The 5,689-nt window shown below is 38.4% G+C and overlaps 1 long non-coding RNA gene across 1 annotated transcript; it reads left to right on the forward strand.

The window, feature by feature from the left end:
* Positions 1–1,208: 1,208 nt before the first annotated feature.
* Positions 1,209–4,068, forward strand: LOC120083536 (uncharacterized). The gene is made up of 3 exons (XR_005483443.2): positions 1,209–1,742; positions 1,838–1,961; positions 3,420–4,068. It is a non-coding gene; the product is annotated as an uncharacterized LOC120083536 (long non-coding RNA).
* The last annotated feature ends 1,621 nt before the right edge of the window (positions 4,069–5,689 follow it).

Consider the following 5,689-nt stretch of genomic DNA (forward strand, 5'->3'; position numbering starts at 1 on the left):
AAACTATAGGTTATAAATATAGTATGATAAGTTGATTATCATTTATATTTATATTTATATTAATTATTGGATAATTAATTCTTTTTCTTTAATAACCAAGTGAGTGGGTGGTTATTGGAATCATGGTAACCGTGAGTTTAAAAGGAAAATGGTTTTCCTATTTTGAAAAGGAGTTTTACAAAAGTTTCGTAAAAAGGTTTTGAGTTTTCTCTCTTACGCAAAAGAAACTCACGGGGTCGTCAAGTAAATACGTATTTACTAAACAACGGTTGGGTGAGCTAAACGATCGTGCAATATTTACTAAACGATCGCATAGTTTTGTTAGACGATCACTTTCCCTAAGTAAACAATCGTGTATAGTCTGTAGGCGATAGACCGTGCTAAATGATGAGCTAAAAGATCGCATAGCTTTTGCTAGATGATCGCTTTGAGTTTTCTCTCTCGTAAAAAAAAAAAAAAAAAAAAAAACTCATGGGGTCATCAAGTAAATACGGATTTACTAAATGATGGCTGGGCGAGCTAAACGATCGTGCAGTATTTACTAAACGATCGCATAATTTTGCTAGACGATCGTTTGCCCTAAGTAAACGATCGTGTAGAGTCTGTAGGTAACAGACCGAGCTAAACGATGAGCTAAACGATTGCATAGCTTTTGGTAGATGATCATTTAGCTTTATCTAAATGATTGGGCATCGACCTATACGATAGGTCTCCGCCATCTCCCACTTACCCAGTCGTGTATGCGATCGGTATTTCCTCTTTTGTCTGCCTCATACCAAGTCCAAACAGAGCCCACCCTCGGGATTCTCACACCTAGAATACCAAGGTAGCCTTGTTGGTGGTGTCAGACTCAACTCGACACCGTCGAGGTTTTCTGGAGGCCGTTCATGGTGCTGTGGAGGCCGTTCGTGTTGCTGAGGTGTAACATCCCAGTTTTTATTTATTTATTTATTTCAAATTCTATATTTTCGTAAAATTTGAGGACATTTTGTTAATTTTGAAATTTGATTTTTGTTTAAAGGAAAATTTGGATTTCATATCGCATTGATTTGATATTTAAGTTAATGTCGAAAATTTAATTAAAATCAGGAAAATTAATTTTGATATATAAAAGGAAGGAAAGTAATAAAATAAAGTGGAATAAGGAAAAGAGTAAAATAAAATTTATTTTATTTCCTTTTAAGTTATTATTATTATTTTAAAATCAATTTTTTCCCTTCTTCTTCCTCACGTTTTCCCGAGCCGCCAGACCCCTCCTGAAGTTTTTTTTTTCTTTTCTCCTTTCGCCGACCGTCGCCGCTTGGTTTGTGAAGCCACCAGCCGTCCGGACCTCCAGCCAGACGTCGACGTTCCCTTGTCCTAATCCCTCGTGAAACCCGTCGGTCGCTCCCTGTCCGAAGCCGTCGCTCGTCGAGCCCTAGCGCCGCTCGCTGTCCAGCATCTCCGGTCGTCGCAGCCGTCGGTCACTTCTGCTCACCATTGCGGAAGTCGCACAGGCCTTCATGCGCAAACAAGCCCAGCCGAGCGACGCCACCGCTTCCAGCTTCAACCCCCAGCCGCTGCCTTCACGCCTAGCCGCCGCGCCGTTTCTTCTAGACGCCGCCATCGTCACCGCCCAGCCCCGTTCGTCGCCGAATCTGTCGTGCATCACCGGAATTTTGTTTTGAACTCAAGGATTGGAGATTTTGAGACAGTTGCCATGGAATTCGAGACCAATTTCGGTGAAAATTGTTGAAGTTTTGGTAAGTTTTTGGTGAATAGTTGGTTCGTCCTCTTTTGAATTAGGAGATTTGTGGGAAATTAAGTTGTTAAAAATGAGTTTTTGTTTTATGTACAGTTTGGCCAACAGAATTGAGTTTTGGAGTTAATTTAGGGCCAAGCCACAATTTTGGTCTTGTTTCAAGGTCTTGCTTGGTAAAGGGAAGATAAGCTTACTTGGGTTATTTGGATTTAATTTTGAGGTAAGTAATCTTACTACTGGAACCGCTTTTGTGCCGATAAATTTATGATTTATATTGAGGATTGTAAGACTAGTTACAAGGATAATTTTGACTGTTTTGAGATTTAATGGACTGTTTAGAAAAGATATATGAGCATGTTAATGTATGAGTATGATTTAGAATTTTATGAGATATATTAAAAGGACGACTGTGGATGACCTTAAATTATGAGTTAAGCGACACTACTACGAGAATGCCTTAAAGTTAGGTGAAAGTTGGAGCATTTTGTTGATGTGCTTATTTATGTGATTTATTATGAAAGTGTGTAAGCTATATGATGTTTTAGGAAATTTTAAATGTTTGATTGTTTACATGAGTTAGTGCATGAAAGTGATGTACTAGAGTGGATCCATTAATACTAGATTAATTACGTATGTTGAGACTAATTAACATGACCTTGATCAGGAGATTTTAGAGGATTTAGGATTATGTGAATGTTATATGTAATATGAAGTTAGATGTAATCTCTTTTCCTTCCAAGGTTATGTGATGCACGTCCAAGGGCATTAGTATATGAAAGAGATGTACTAGGGTTGGTGTGTATGAAAGTGATACATACCTAGAGGGTACTGGGGTGTACGTAAGAGGTGCACGTTCAGTGGGTTATGTATATACGAAAGAGGTGTATACATAACCATGTGTACGAAAGAGGTACGCATCTCTACATTTATAGAGAGGATTTGGGGTGTACGAAAGAGGTACATACTCAGTGGGTTATGTGTACACGAAAGATGTGTATACATAACCAGTTGTACGAAAGAGGTACATACTCAGTGTGTGTATACGAAAGAGGTGTATACATAACCAGGTGTACGAAAGAGGTACATACTCAGTAGGTTATGTGTATACGAAAGAAGTGTATACATAACCAAGTGTACGAAAGAGGTGTTTACATAACCAGATGTACGAAAGAGGTACATACTCAGTAGGTTATGTGTATACGAAAGAAGTGTATACATAATCAAGTGTACGAAAGAGGTACATACTCAGTGGGTTAGGTGTATATGAAAGAGGTGTATACTTAACTAGGTGTACAAAAGAGGTACACATTCAGTGGGTTATGTGTATACGAAAGAGGTGTATACGTAACCATGTGTACGAAAGAGGTACACATTAAGTGAGTTATGTGTATGCGAAAGAGGTGTATGCATAACCATGCATACATAAGAGATTGTGTTTCCTTCGGGATTCACCAGAGGTTGTGAGTCCTACGGGACCTACTAGAGGTAGTGGGCATACTTAACTATATTAGGATAGAAATAAGTTTTCATGTATGTATGTGTCCCATGAGGACTAGAGCAGTTTATATGTTCCATTAGAGGTAGACATCTAGAGGACATAGATGCCTAGCCTGACCCCAGTAGTGGGGTTACTTACTGGGTATTTTTATACTCATCCTTTCTCGTATTTATGTTTCAGGTAAGAGTAAGGACGCACTGGCGAGTGACAAACAGAATCCATGATCGAGCCACTAGGACCAATTTTATGCTTCCGCTCATGATGTTTAGATTTCTTTCATGTTTTTCCACTTTCAGTCTTCATGTTTGAAACTTACTAATTAGTATTCGTTTCCAAACTTTTACAGTTTTCTAGACTCATTAAATTTCTAATTATGATTTATGGGTACTCTGTTATTTGACTTTTATTTAGTTTTAATGAAAATATTTTATTTGATTTTATTTATTTAGCATTTATTTCTCTATAAAAATGTATCATTTTAAATTCTATGCATGCATGTATATAGTAACGGCCTAGCTCGAGTCCTAGGGAGTCGAGTCGTTACATGAGGAGTTCGTGACTGAGGCAATAGCTGAGGATGAGCGCAAAGTGTTCGTTGTTGTCTTGCGATCGTGTAGATCGAGCTTTCGAGGTTACTGTTGTTCGAGCGGCCGTGTGCATCAAAGCGTGGAGACGCATCTGCAAATGTTCTTAGGTTTTTCCCTTTGTGCATTTGTAGTTTTTCATGCTGTAATTTCTGTATGAATTGTATAACCGCTTGTTTGAAGTCGACTGTAAATGTATTGTTCATTCATGATTGTGATTTGGAATAATCTTGTTCCGCTGCTCATTGAAATCTTGAATCCGATTTCCTTTAGGGGTATCCTGAGCAATGAGTTTGCATAAGACCGGATCACGAAATAGTAACCACTAGATGTAACTTCGTTGAGTAGTTAGGTTTCTATTTCAATAGGATGACCTAGGCAACTTAGACTTATTCTTGAGTATATTATGAACTCCTATTCACGAGGGATTGCCATTTGATTTGTATGAGTGAGAGTGGCTAATTCGCCGACTCAATATGCCTACCATTTTGGGGATAAGACCAAGTCGGTAGCTGAAAACATAATCATACAAGATGGATTTCACTCATTCCCGACTTCAGGGTAAGTAGATGAGTGTTCTCTTAAGTGGTGTCTCCGGGACTTAACAAAGCGCCCTACCCCTCTCACTGGCCCGGGAGGGTATTTGTTTAATGGTTGGACCATAAACAAGTTGTTCATTAAAGGAGCACTGGTACTTAAGTATGTAGAGGTAACTCATGGGGTAAAACAGTAATTTGACCCAGCTGGTATTACGAACACTCGTGAAGGACTAACTTGCTTTTATTGGTCTATATCCATGGACACAAAAACATATCTGTAGTGAAAAAAGTGCAGTTGTGGGTCTTTAGAGGAGTGCACCTACAGTTAACGAATATTGATTAATTTGGTTAATGAGTTTAGCCAGTTAATTTCACATCGTTGGAACTTTTGATCTGCATGTCCATTAGGTCCCCTTCCTAGCTTGTAAATGGTTATTGGATTTTATTTATTTATTTAAATTAAATAAATAGTCTTATTTAATTTTAATTAAATAAAATGCAATTCCCCACGTAGGGGAGTTACTAGCGACATGGGATGAACCCCATGTCTTCTCACTTTCACCCTCTCTCTCATTTTCTCTGTACAAAACAAAATGAAAAAAAAAAGGCAGTGAAGATCAATTTGATCGATGAGAAAATTCTCTGCATTTTTTCTTCCTTCTTTCTCCCAATTCCAAAAAGAAAAAAGGGAGAATCCCACAATTCTCATCTCCTCAATTTCTTTACAAGAATAGAGAGGACTCCAAGTGGTGGCGCCCATTCCCAATTCGTACGAATTCTACAGAATTTCCAAAAGGTTTGCAATGTAAGTTTTTTTCCTGTATAATTAGGTTTTTAGGAACTGCATGCTTAATCTATTTTTCCTGTATTATTCCAATGCAATTTTTTTTTTTGTTTTAAATGCCAATTTTAAATACGTTTGGGTTCTGTGTTTTGGCTTTCGCTGTGCCTAGGGTTTTCATCCCATCACTTATGACACCTACTGCCCAACTAAGACATGTAGCTTGTTTCCTTGCTCCTGTATCACCTGCTAGACAAAAGTGTGCTTGTATTGTTCATGAATTCCATCTCAAACCCCTAAGAGTGTGTTTGGCCCATGGAGTCGAGAAGTTGGGGTTGGGAAGTAAGAGTATTGAACTCCACTCCTTGTCTGGCCCAAGGAGTAGGTGGGTCCCAGTACTAAAAAACATCAATTTTATATCTTATCAACTCCTCACACTATGAGCCCCAAGAGTTCAAAACTCCCTATACTTCATAAACTCCTTACTCCCCACCATTTCACTCCTCATCCCAAACACAACACCCTTTAAACTAACTAGAACTTTTC

The sequence above is a fragment of the Benincasa hispida genome, chromosome 8 (assembly GCF_027475165.1).
Source record: "Benincasa hispida cultivar pf3 chromosome 8, pf3_genome.v1.1, whole genome shotgun sequence".
Taxonomy (NCBI): Eukaryota; Viridiplantae; Streptophyta; class Magnoliopsida; order Cucurbitales; family Cucurbitaceae; genus Benincasa; species Benincasa hispida.